The following is a 13,959-nucleotide window of genomic DNA, read 5'->3' on the forward strand; positions in this document are numbered from 1 at the left end:
CATTCTCCTGGCCACTGAGAAGGGTTCAAGGATGGCCACTGACTCGTTAGGCCAATCAGAGCCAATAACTCTCAGTTCTGGTACTTCTGTTTGAGGTTTTGGAGACAAGTACTCTTTCCCATGAAATAGGTGCCTGAAAGGCTCATATGTGAGTCTTCTGGGGCCATCTTAGTACTAGCAGGAGAGAGCTGCCAGAGAATACAACTAGCCTAGGCAAAACATGGAGAAAAATCAGGTCTTGGAAACAGCCTTTGAGCCCCTGTATCACCTCTACCTTTCAACTACAGGATGTCTAAGCATGAGTTCCCCTAAATTGCAGGGCTTTGTGCTACCACTTTAATTGGGAATGAAAGCCCAGGGAGCAGGAGTGAGGGACAAGGGGAATAAGACAGGGAGGAGGGAAAACAAATCAAGTTTTGCGTTACTGAGCCGGCTGTTGTGAAGAACAATTGTCTTGGATCCCATGGGCCAGTCCCCCAAGAAGCGACATAAACAGTATCCCAGGGTAGCCCATCTGAGAAATAAAAGGGTGAAGAATGGCTACACTGCTTGCTGTTTCCCACTGATCAAAAAATTCATATCATGGCACCCTCATTCTCCCGTATTTCCAGGTTTTGGACATTGGAGGCCAAGGAAGGGTCTTGCACCCCAGTATCAACTGGGTGGTCCCTGGACAGGAGGCAAGTGACACAGTATGAGATGAGGAGCTGTCAAATTGTGTGATGTTAGTTGGAGCCTGTGCAGATCTGGTCACAGCAGTGACAGCTGGAAGGAGAGAAGGTAAGGCCAAGAGAAACTGAGGTGGTGCCTAAGAGGTATCAGATACTCATGAGCTAATAATAAGTTTCTTTTTGGCTAAAACCAGTTGGGGTCAGGTTTCTACATAGGCAATCTTGTGTCCACAACCCCCATCTCCCTATTCCCTGGACTACAGTGGCTCTCACTGTCTAGGCCATTCATTGTGGCATGAAAGTGTGTGCTTCCTTTTTTGTTACTTAACAATCTTGCATCGGTGGGTGTCCTGTCCTATCTCTCCGAGAGATCCGCGTTGCCAGGAGAGCAGGGAGGTAGGTTCTACTGCCCTGTGCCTATGCCGTTCACAGGATGCTTACTAAATATTTGGCTGAACTGACTTTTCAAGTTTCGTAAAATTCAGCATTCTGCTCTTTGATTATTTGCATCCCAATGTGCTTTTCCCAATATACGCTGTTCTTTTAACCTGTTTGGTTAAATTTGGTTAATTTGGTCAGTACTTACACAATGAATCACCAGATGATTTCACATGCTCTGTGGCATTTGGATTCTAAAGTTAAAGTTCTTCTATTCTAAAGATGGTTAATATGAAAAAATGTTAAGTATCATGTAGAATAGCTCTAGGAGCTTTGATATTGACCAAAGTAGGAATTCCAGAAGTTGAGAATTGAGAGAATAACCTGAAGGGAACAATTAAATCATAGGGAAAAACTGATATATTAATTAGATGAAAAGTAAAGGTTTGGATAATAAGCTTGATTTAATAGATATCTGTATTCTTGTAGGACTTTCCAAGGATAGTTATTCTCAACTGTCCATGGAATAATTTTAAATTGCTTATGTAATATCGCAAAGAAAATTTCCAGAAGAAGAAAGTTTATGCCCTAAGTTGTCTGTAGAACATTAACACTAGAAATTAACAACAAATATAGCAAAAAATCTATTCCCTTGCAATTTAAAAGCACTTTTTGAAATAGCTTTTACATTAAAGAGGAAATCAAAACTGAAATTTCATGTAATTTGTAGTTAAATAGGAAATTTAATCTTAAACAGATTAAAGTGATGACAATGTGGACACTATATCCCGAATTCTACAGAATGCAGAAAAAGTGATAATTGGAGGAAAATTTATTAACCTAAACACATTTATTAGGACATAAGAAAAACTGAAATGAAGTTATTGAGGCATTCAACTCAGGATGCTAGAAAAAGAGAAGCAAAATAGACTTAAGTAAAGTAGAATTTAAGAATTGTTATTCATTCTTGACTGATACAACAGAAATTGATGAAATAAAAAATAAGCATCAGATGTCTAAAACCAAAAGCTGACGATTGATAAAAATTTTACAAGACTGCTTAAGGGAAAAGGACTCAAACTGGCAATATTAGAAATAAGAAGAAAACATGATTATAGAAACACAGGTTATTAAAGAATTAAGAGAATATTATATACAACTGGATTAAATCTGGATTAAATTTACAATTCTCAGGGAAAATATAAATTATCTCTTATCAAACCTTATCACCAGTAGGAAAAAACTGGAGAAAAAATACGTTAAGATCTACTCACAAAAAGAAAAGAGGCTGGAGTGGTTTTATGGTCTAACAGACTCATGCCATGAAGCTGGCATGAGGCTGATACCATAGCAGACAAGCACCGAACAATAACAAAAAAAGAAAACTGAAGGCTAAATTTGCTTATGAACACAAACTTTAAAAATTCGAAGTGAAATAATAGCAAATTGAATCATTGTATTAAAAGTACTACAAGGATGATTCAACATTAAGATATTTGTTAATACAATTCACTACATTGATACACCAAAGAAGGGGGGAATGATCATTTCAATGGCTACCAAAAATTTTTTTTAAAAAGACTTTGATAAAATCCAGTATCTTTTCATCATCAGAAAAAAAAAAACTTCTTTTTTTCCTAAACCAAACTTTTTAAAAGTGAAGTAGAAAGGAAACATCCTTAACTTGATAAAATCTCCACCAGAAACCTATGGCAAATATTACTTAATGATAAAGTATTAAAAGCATTTTCTTGAAAGTCAGGATTGAGCCAAACCGAGCTGGTGCCACCATTATTATTAAACAACCTGAAGAACCTAGTCATTGTAATAAGAGGAGAAAAGGAAATGAGAGGTATACATCAACATGTGAAGAGAGAATATGGCATTGTTTTCCAATGATATGATTATTTATCCAGAACGTCTAAGACCAACACCTTAAAAAAATGATTGTGGACTATGAAAGAGTTTAACAAGGTGGTAAATTAGAAAATAAACATTGGGGGAAAAAAATCAATAGCTTTCTTATACAACAGCTATAATAAATTAGGAAATATAACAGAAAAAGAATGTAATTTACATTAATTAAAAAACTATAAGTCACTTAGAAACACATTATCGAAAATATGCAGTATTTATAGTGAAGAAAACTATGAAACTTTATTGAAGGACATACAAATATTGAATATGGAGAAACAGTTTATATTCCTGGATGAAATGATTCAGTAATAAAAGCATGTTGGTTATTCTTCAAATTAATCCCTATTGACTTCCCTGCAGGACTTTTTATGAATATACTAATTAAAATCCATCTGGATGAATAAATATACAAAAATCATCAAGAACATTTTGAAATAGAAGAATGATGAAGGGAGTACCTCCTTTTACATTTCAAGACATACAACAAAGATATCAAAGATTTAATAATAAAAACTGTGGTACTGATGTAGGAATAACCAAATGGTTAAGGAAACAAAACAGAGTCCTGAAGGATATGCTATTTAAATAGGAATTTAGTTTATAGTAATGATGGCAATTATAATTTATGGAGGAAAATAAAATGGGGACAACTGGCTCTCAATTTAAGGGGAAGAAGTTATAATACATCATACACAAAAATTCCAAGTGATTTAAAGATTAAAACATTTTTAAAGTCTATAAATAAGAAACAAATATACAAACCTGTATAAAATCTTGAGTTGGGGAGAAGGCCCAAATCCTAAAAGCCATAAAGAAAAGGTTAACAGATAGACTACATATAAACAGATTTATCTCTCCATAAAAAGTTTAGCAGATAAACATTAAAATCTTTGGTATAACTATAAAAATCATAAACAACATCAAAAGAGAAATGACCAATTGAGAGAAATTATTTGCACTTTAAGCAAAGAACAAAAGATTAACAATTGTAATATATAAAAAAACTTCTATAAATCAACGACTGAAAGATATATAAACCCATTGGAAATTGACTACAGTAAAATGGAACCAATTCACTGAAGAAAAAAAATACAACTTATTAATAAACAGATAAAATGACACAATCTCACTTATTATTCCATATTATTATATGTAAAACAAAAATGAAAACAATGAGGTATTTTATTTTGTCCACTGGTTTGCTAGAACTTCCTAAAAATTCCTAATTGTTAGTGTCGACCAAAGAGTGAGGGAAAGGGCACTCTAATAGGCATTCAAATTGGTTAGATGGATGTGAAATTGATGCTATTTGTAGTGAGAACAAAAATGCACATGTGTGGTCACTTCACACCAGTCAGAATGGACAGCATTAAAACATCTACAAACAATTAAAGTTGGAGAGGGTGTGGAGAAAAAGGAACCCTCCTACACTGTTGGTTGGAATGTAATTGGTGCAGCCACTATGAAGAAAAGTATGGAGGTTCCTTAAAAAACTAAAAACTGACTTACCATATGATCCAGCAATCCCATTCCTGGGCATGTATCTAGAGAAAAATATAATTTAGAAAAACACATGCAGTGAGGAGGGTATAGCTTAGGAGTAGAGCTCATGCTTAGCATGCACCAGGCCCTGGATTCAATCCCCTGTACCTCCATTAAAAATAAATAAATAAACCTAATTACCTCCTCCCCTCAAAAAAAAAGACACACGCACTGCAATGTTTATAGCAGCACCATTTACAGTAGCCAAGACACAGAAACAACCCAAATGTCCATTGACGGATGACTTGATAAAAAAGGTGTGATATATATACACAATGGAATACTACTCGGCCATAAAAAAGAATAAAATCATGCCATTTGCAGCAACATAAATGGACCTGAAGAATGCCATTCTAAGTGAAGTTAAGCCAGAAAGAGAAGGAAAAATGCCATATGATATCACTTATATGTGGAATCCAAAAAAAGGACACAAATGAACTTATCTACCAAACAGAAACAGACTCACAGACACAAATTCACAGAGAACAAACTTACGGTTACCAGGGGCTAAAGGGGATGGGAAGGTTTAAATTGGGAATTCAAAAATTGCACCTCTTGGGGAGTGATGGAAATGTTAGCTAACTTGATTGTGGTGGTGGTTTCATGGGTGTGTACATCTATCAAAATTCATCAAATTGTACATCTGAAATACATGTAGTTTACTATACAGGAACTATACCACAATAAAGGTGTTAAAAAATGCACACACGTGTGAGAAAGATATATCTTTAAAGATACTTATAGCTTAGAATTGCAAAGAAAATGGAAGTAACTTGTGTCTATCAGTTAACGATAGTTGAATCATTCTGACACATCATGTATTTTAAAGCTGTTGATGAGGTGGGTCTATAACCGATAACGTACCGGGTATTGGTCTCCGTAGTTTACATCCACTCAATCCCCACAGAAACCCTGTGAGGAACACAGCATCATTTGTGCTGCTTCACAGATAAGGGAGCTGAGGCCCAGTGGGACAAGTCATTCATCTAAGATCACACAGCTGGTAAGTGGCAGAGCTGGGATTTGAACACCAGTGGTCTGGCTCCAGAGCCTGTGATTTGACTGTGACCCTAAATCATGCTTCCATATGACTATCTTACACTGGGAAGATAAGCAATCCTCAGAAAAATAATTTCCACTTTATTGAAAGTGGAAAACATACTTTGATGCAGAGGAAAAAGTGGTTATATTTAGTGAAGGGTAGCTATAGGGTGGGGTGAAGGGGCTCTTCACTTAGATTCCATTCTTTATATATTGCTTGAATTTTTCACAGTAAGCAGTTACTTTTGCAATTAAAAATAATATATTAAATATATTTTGACATTATATATTATATGTGATTTATACACTTCAATTGTCTTTATATTTGGGGCTTACTTCTTTATATAGTGTTTGTTTCCAGAAGCCTCAATTCAAACTATTAACTTGCAAAAATGAGAACAGAATGTTCACGCCTCATCTATCTGCCTACATTCCAAAAGCATTAATTTATCACTTTGGAAGAGATCAAATTTTATGCATTTTCAAATACCTATTTGTTACAAGAATTTTGTAAATGGTCTGGCTACAATTTAATGCCTAACATAATCCCTAAAAGAGAGTTTGCCTTTTTGTTCCCAGCATCTGGAGTTCCCTTCCACAAGCCCTTTGTGAGATGCCGTGCTGGTTGCGAGGGGCCACAAGACTAAGCCCCAGGCTAGTGGGGGCTACAGACACATCCCAGGTCAGAAACTGGAGCGCCGTCTTGAGTACCCCCTTTTTGCTCATCGCGTCCCTATTGCCACCTGCCACGGAACCCATCTAGTCCATCCAACCGCTCTCCAAGCCCCCCACTGTGCAGCTCTTCCCTGGACCGCTGCACCAGCGTCCTGCTGGCCCTCTTGCCTTCAGCCCTGCCCCCATTGTCAACCTCAGCACAGCTGAGGGATGATACGTCTTTACAAATACCAAGAGGACATGTTCCCATCCTCCCCACCCAGAGCAGAGTGAACCCAACAGCGTCTCCCATGTCTCTTAGGAAGAGGACCAAAACCCTCACTGCAGTCTACAAGGCCCTTGGGGGACCTGGTTCCTGCCCGCCCATCCAGCCACAGCCCAGAGCTTGCACAACCTTCCTCCGCCCTCTTTTACTTTCTCAAATATGCCAAGTTCTCTCCCACTTTGCTCAGAGCCCTTCTGCCTGGGCCTCTCACACCCGCCTCCCCAGGCCCCGACCTCATTAGCCTCTACTTAGCTTTCAGCTGTTGCTTCTCTTCTTCAGGGGAAGCTGTCCCAACCATCACTATTAAAGCAAACCCCCTGCTCCTTACCCCCACAACTCCCATGTAGTTATTTACTCACTAGCTGTCTGTAAAACTGTAAGGTCCACAAGGGTAGGAACTGTCTATTTTGTTCCCTGCGGTATCCTTGGAAACAAGCATGAGCTTGACTCAAACAGGTGCTCAGTGAGCACTTGAGTGAATGAGTGAATGAGTGCATGAATGAGTAAATGAATGAGTGTGAGGGGGGAGGGTATAGCTCGGTGGTAGAGCACATGCTTAGCATGCACAAGGTCCTGGGTTCAATCCCCAGTGCTTCCATTAAAATAACTAACTAAATAAACCTAATTACCCGCCAAATAAATAAATAAATAAATAAGTGTGTGGTCCTGCCGCCTCTCCAGACAGACTGTGATAAGGCCAAAGTTGCTGTTGGGGCCTGTTGAGACTGTCTTTGTTTGGGAGGTGGGGAAGGCATTACAGAGCAGAAGGAGGCCTTGAAGGGTGGCTATCACTTCGAGGGAAGGGAAGGGCGGGGAAGGGAAAAGGACATTGCAGACTTAGAACCTGCAGAAGCCTGATGTAAATGCCACTGTGGTTGTAAGGTCAGAGAAGGGAGAGGCAGAGATAAGGCTGCAATTGTGGGTGAGCTCAGCCTGGGAAGGGCTCCACATACCAAAAAAGGATTTGACCTTTATTCTGCAGGTGATGGGGAAAACTGGGAAGGTTGTTAGGCCATCTTTTCCTGACTCCCTTCCTTTTTCCATCCCTCCTTCCCTGCACGTCTTCCCTCTGAACACAGGGAACCTCCAAGTGCCAGATAGTAAGCTTTTGGATGGAAATAAAGTAACAAGGAGTTGTCAGGCAATTTCCAACAGACCACTTTTTCTGGTCCTGTCCCCAGATGTACAAAGCAGAGCTAGAGTAGTAGAAAGAGGGAAAGTCACTCCTCATGGCAACCACCTCTCTAGGTGCCTGGGAGCCCCTGAAGCACCCAGGACCCTGAGCCCCAAGGGTAGAGGCTAGAGGGAGGAGTCGAGAGGGCAGGTGCCCAGCGGTGAGAGTGACAAAGTGATGGGGCCACTGACAAGTGTCTGGGGAGGGTCCCTGAGGGTGTGTCACCTTCCAGTGTTTCTTCCGCACCAGGGCTTTGCCTTAGACAATTGAAGGGTTGAAAGCCACAACTCCAGGGCTCTGGCCCTGGGGCACAAATAGGTCCCCCTTGCCCAAAGCCAGGCAAAGCACCTCTCTGAATAAAGCTGGTGAGTAAGGGACATCACGGTGCCACACCTGCCAAATCGGAGGACTTGCAGCCTCACCTTAAAGTTACCTGTGTCCCAGGTAAGGGCATGAGCTCCATCCTGCCTAAGGGGGGGTTGGGGAGACAACGTTTCCGAGGGGTCAGACCCCTGCCCTCCTGGCTTTTCCGCAGACATTTCAAACCTTTCAAGATTTCAAAATCATGGGACCTCTTGGCTTCAAAGTTCCCCACCCTGCTGTTTGGGCTTGAATTTATACTTCAATTCAACAGCATTCATTGAATGCTTGCTGTGAGCAAAGCCCTGTGCTCGGCTCACAGTCATAAAGATGAGTAATTCATGATTCTTACTCTCAGGAGGCTTCCAGTCTAGTGAGGGAAACAGATACTAACAAACTTTTAGAACAATGTAAAGACCTCAGAAGGGGTCAAAAACGTATGGAACCCACCTGACTTTTTACTGTCTTTATGTAACTGCCATATGTGATGCATGACCCAACATTTTATCTTCTGTGCAATCCTTGGGTTTTTTCCCTCCAGCACTCTTTTTGAGGTTTTGGGATTGTTTTGCTTTGTTTGACTGCAAAGAAGGTTAGATGTGCTTTAGAGTCACCTCAAAATTTCCTCTGCATCATCAACAGCTCAGTTTCCCCTGAGTTAGCGAAGCCCTGTGTCCTCCTCACCTGGGAAAGGCAGACCTTTCCCAGGTGAGCTGGAAACTGCTGAAGGAAGCAGCCAAGATGTGGCTTCCAAAGACCAGGCAAGAGGGTCCCTGGCCATAAATATGTCCTTGATAAGGGCCCACAATTTCACTGTTAGAATTTTATTCCTTTGAAGATGCATGAGCCCTGGGAGCAATGATGCCTTAAGTAAATCCTGACCTCTTATCAGTTCTAGTGGGAATGCAGGGAGAGGCAGCCAGCTTTCCAGGCCCTCTATGTTCTCTAGATTTTGAGGTTGTTTCAGTTAGCTACTGCTGGGTAATGAATCACAACAAAACTTGGTGTCTTAAAACAATGATTTATTGCATCTCACAGTGCTGTGGGTTGGCCAGTTGGATGGTTCTGTTAGTCTTTCTGGTGATCACTCATGTGACTTTCTTCATCTGTCTTGGGCTGGAAGGTCCCACATGGCCTTATTCACAGGTCTGGCAGTTGGTGCTTGTTATCAGTCCTCCAAGTGGCCTCTCATCCTCCGGTAGATTGACTGAACTTCATCAAGGCATGGTGGTCTCAAGATTATGAGAAGGTGATAGTAGACACTGGACGATCCCTTTAGGCCTAGGCTCCCAAATTTGCACAACACTATTTCCACCATATTCTATTGGTCAAAAAAGTCATGAGGCCACTCCACATTCAAGGAGATATCAAAATAGACTTGACCTCTTGGTGGGGAAGCAGAAATATCACATTGTACAGGGGTATAGACAAGGAGGTGTGATTCATGGGGACCATTGTTCTAAACTCTACCAAGAGATCTAAAAGAGGTAAGGTGTAAAGCATTTCCTCAGGACAGCAGGATAGAGGAGCTGTAAGATCTCCTGTTCTGTTTCCATGATCTTGACTAGAGTTCTTCTATCTTTTGCCAGAAAGGACATAGCCTATAAATCCAGTTCAATTGACTCCATCCAACAACATAGCGCTATTGGACTGACCCTCTTGAGTTGTTAAAGCATGTTCTTTACCACCTCCAGCAATATGCTGGTAAACTGGATGGGAAGGGTGGGGGAGCCCTGGTTTGTAGCATTTGCCAGTTTCTGTGGTGTAAATACACCTGCCATGGCTGATTCCAAGCTACTAATGTGACATCACTGAATGAGGAATTTGGAATAGATAGGCATAATTGATTCTCTGCCCTGTACAAGCCAGGACCACACCTGTTCATTATCTCTGGGTATTTTCTAGAAAAAGTGAATACATATTTTAAAAAACCACATACAAAAAACCAAAAAGCATAAACCATTCCTGATGCCAAAATGACAAAATGTATTTAGAAGACGGAGTCTTGTCTTGGAAAGCCGGGAATTCCACAGCTATTAGGCAGGCTGTGGCAACCTTGGCAACTCAATGGGATCTAAACACATCAACACAAAGTGATAACTCTGTGTGGGCATAACAATTTCTGGAAGAGTGCACACCTAAGTAGAGTGGTTATTTCTGGAGGTGATGGTGGGTGGAGATGAGGGACCTATCCTGATATATGTCTATACCATTCTCACTTTTTTTTTAACAGTGAATTGCATCCGATTTATCAACAAACAATTAAAACTGAATAAGCATACATACACTCATTGAGCTTTACAGGCTCTCTGATTCAGGGAAACACAATCCCAGATAAATTAGGGAATTTGCCATGGTTGAGACCAGGACCCGGATCGGCTGACTTCTGACTCAAAATTCTTTTTCGAAAATTTCAGCTGCCCTCCTCCAGCTATAAGTCAGGAAGAAACTAATAATTCTACCAAAGTTTGGAGAGCCTTCCCCTGGAATACTGGGCACAGATGGGAAGGCAGACCACTGGGAGTAGCTTCCAGGCTTGGCAGGCCACCACAGGGCAACAGCACAGACCCCCTTGGAGATGCACGTATCTTGTGGCCCCCGTAGGAAGTGACTCACTGCTAGTGTCATTTAACAGTGAAGTACAGCAAGTTAATGGAAATCCCTGAATCTGTATCATTTGCCTAAAAGATACTCCTACTCAGTTTTGGACTCTCTTCTTGGGAAACTTCATCACTGGTACCAAATCAGTTGTTTGAAAATTCTTTTTTTTTTTTTTTTTTTTTGAGAATTTAGTGTGTTTTTGGTTTTCTTCCCCCCTTTCTTGTGCCCATTTGCTTAAACGACCTTTAGGCTTCAAGTAAGTACAAGCCAATCAATTGCAGTATGAAAATAAGCATCAATAAATTCGTGAAAATAACATATAAAGGGCACCCTTATCTTGCAATGGGAGGAGGGGACATTGACTTTTAAGAAAAGGTCTTGTCTTGTTTGGATGAGTGTGGGAGGAAGGTCAGGGAGGAGGAGTGCTGGCCGACCAAGGCAAATGGGGAACTAAAGGGAAAAAACTCTCTTGGAACAACAACAAAAAAATCACTGTGATGCAGGCTCTCAGCTCAGAGTCGTGTTCAGGGCCGACTGGGACACAGCTGGATCCCCAGTGGGGAGATTTCTTTTCCCAGGCTGAGCTGGTGCAGAGGGGCCAAACCACCCAAGCACTTGGAGGTGAACCCAGTTCAGCTCAGCATTCATTCTTTTCTGGAAACATTCTGTATTTCCTGCTTCATTTTTAGCCCTGTGGGTGTACACCCTCCTCCTTGTTAGGCTTAAGGTGGGAAGCCCCATAAGAAGACTGGCAGGACCCCCAGGCAGGGACACTACCCTCCTGCCAGCACCATCCGGTTCCCTGATCTCACTTTTTGCCTCTGAAATGGCTTACTTACCCCTAAAATTCTATTGGTTCCCTGAGCTCACTCCTGATTGGTTATTTCTCTCCCTCCTGATTGGTCCATTTCTAAAAAGCTTGTTTCTAATTAGTCAACTTTTGTTATACCCTATTTGCAGATGATGTTGCAAAGTGTAAACTGGCAGCCTGTAAAAGCCTGTGTAAACCTACAGATGGGGTCTAGAGTTTGGAGTGTTAACCTCTGTGAGCCTGGTGGCGTAATTAACCTGAGTTTTCCAACTCTCTGAGTGCTGCTTGGTCCCTCCCTGGGATCCAGGTTGTTGTCACAACTGAGCTCTAACACATTTTTTCTGCAACACATTTTTTCTGCAACAGGCTGAAAGCTCCCTGAGGGTGTTGTCCACTTTTTGTTCATCTTAGTATCTCTTCAAGTGCCTATCCTAGCAGCTCATTCCTGGCAAGCAATCAGTAAAACATGTGCCAAATGAAGGAATCAAATTCAAGATAAGCAATATGTTGGGGATGGACTTGGCTCATTGGTTTTGCAGGGAGCAGTGAGCATGGAGGTTTGGGAGTGCGTAAAAAATAAAAGATTAAATTAAAGATGATCAGAAAAGAATGAAATAATGCCATTTGCAGCAACTTGGATGGACCTAGAGATTATCATACTAAATGAAGTAAGTCAAACAGAAAGACAAATATATACCACTTATATGTGCAATCTAAAAAAATGACACAAATGAACTTATTTAGAAAACAGAAATGGACTCACAAACATGGAAAACAAACTTATGGTTATCAAAGGGGAAAGGAAGAGTGATAAATGAGGAGTTTGGGAATAGCAGATACAAACTGCTATGTATAAAATTGATAAACAACAAGGTCCTAGGGGTAGTATATTCAATAGCTTGTAATAACCTGTAGTAGAAAAGAATCTCAAAAATATATACATAAAAATATATATATACTGAATCTCTTTGCTGTACACCTGAAACTAACACAACATTGTAAATCAACTATACTTCAATTAAAAAAGAAAAAGAAAAAAGATAATCGGGCTACGTCTCTGCCTCCAAGAGGTCACAAATAAATCCAAGGGACAGACTTCGACATGGATGTGGATTCAGTATCCATTTAGCTCCTTGCCCTGGGACCTATTAATTTCTACACTTGTGACCAAACTTGAGACTCAGTCTTCTCCTCCTATCCCTCACTCCCATGGGGCCTCTCCAGCCCAAACAGAGGAGAACAGGGGAATATGGGTGGAAGAAGGGCTGGGTCCACATTGCAGTGGCTGCAAGGGCTGATCTAAGCTCGAACATTCCGTGGAGGTCCCCAGCAACTGAGGACAAGGGCCAAGGCTGAGGCCCAGGGGTAGGTATGGGGCAGGGTGTCCACTCAGAGGTGGGCAGGAGCAGGAGAAGGCAGAAGGTGGGTTCCAGCCAAGGCCCTTGAAGAGTGCCAAAGGTCAGACTGGGGAAATCAAGTTGGGTCCAAAGGACAAGAGGAAGGCTGTAAGTGGGAGAGGACCCAGGTGGCCCTGGAATGGAGTGGGAGCAGGCTGGGCAGGAAGCGAGTGTCCTGGAGTGTCTGCACAGGACTTCAGAGGTGCCAGCTGTGAAGATGTGGAAGGCTTAGTCAGCGTGAAGGCTCAGGGCCAGGGCAGACACCTTGTATGTGGCCACAGAGACGTTGTCATGTTCCTTGCAACCAAGCCCTCAGGGTAGCCCAGGCCACAGGTAGGGGCGCCCTGGGCCTGGATGCATTCTAAACTTTGCTCTGACCATCAGTCCTGCTCTTTCTTTCCAACAGCTGCATACTGAGAAAAAGACAATGTAAGTGAGCATTTTGTAAAGTTACTTTTCATTTCCACTTGAAATAGCTGTCTATTCCAAAATCATGTCTGTGTTACCTTTGATGGTAAGACAGATTTTCTTCTATGGAATCATGGTGATGGTTGGAGATAAGTTTTTTGGTTGTTTGAATGGCTTCACTGCGCTAAATTTAAAAGTTGGCAATATTGGTCCCAGATTTATGTAGGAAAATCATAAAGCATCAAACCCCAGGCTGGTTACTTCTGTTCTAAGGAACTGAAATCCTGACCCTGAACCCCAGATCCTGACCACCAAGATATCATCACCATCATCACTGTCATCCTCACTCTCATTATTAACAACAACATTTGCATAAAACACTGTCCCAACCCTTTGTATAATCCAGTTAACCCCTTCCCTTGTTTTGACATCTTGCCCACCTACCTCTGCCTAATTAATCTGGCTTTGGCCCTCCCTGCTCTGACCTTGGCCGCTGTCAGCTGAACCCTGATGGCTCCCCGACTACAGGTTCATAATCTCTTCCCTGACCAAACTGGAGACTCAGAACCTTGTACTGACTATGTGGTTGGGCTCCTACCAGCCACTGTCAGACCCTCTGAATACTGAGCATCCATCCTGCCGCCCACCTCTGGGACCCCCAAACTAATCCCTCTCCAAGTGGACCCTTCCCCAGTTACCTACATCTGACCCTCCTAGGC

General features: G+C 41.6%; 1 long non-coding RNA gene across 1 annotated transcript; it reads left to right on the forward strand.

Annotated features, from left to right (window-relative positions):
• Positions 1-627: 627 nt before the first annotated feature.
• Positions 628-6,797, forward strand: LOC140686073 (uncharacterized). The gene is made up of 3 exons (XR_012059543.1): positions 628-780; positions 5,416-5,511; positions 6,129-6,797. It is a non-coding gene; the product is annotated as an uncharacterized lncRNA (long non-coding RNA).
• Positions 6,798-13,959: the final 7,162 nt, after the last annotated feature.

Source organism: Vicugna pacos, chromosome 16 (genome assembly GCF_048564905.1).
Source record: "Vicugna pacos chromosome 16, VicPac4, whole genome shotgun sequence".
NCBI lineage: Eukaryota > Metazoa > Chordata > Mammalia > Artiodactyla > Camelidae > Vicugna > Vicugna pacos.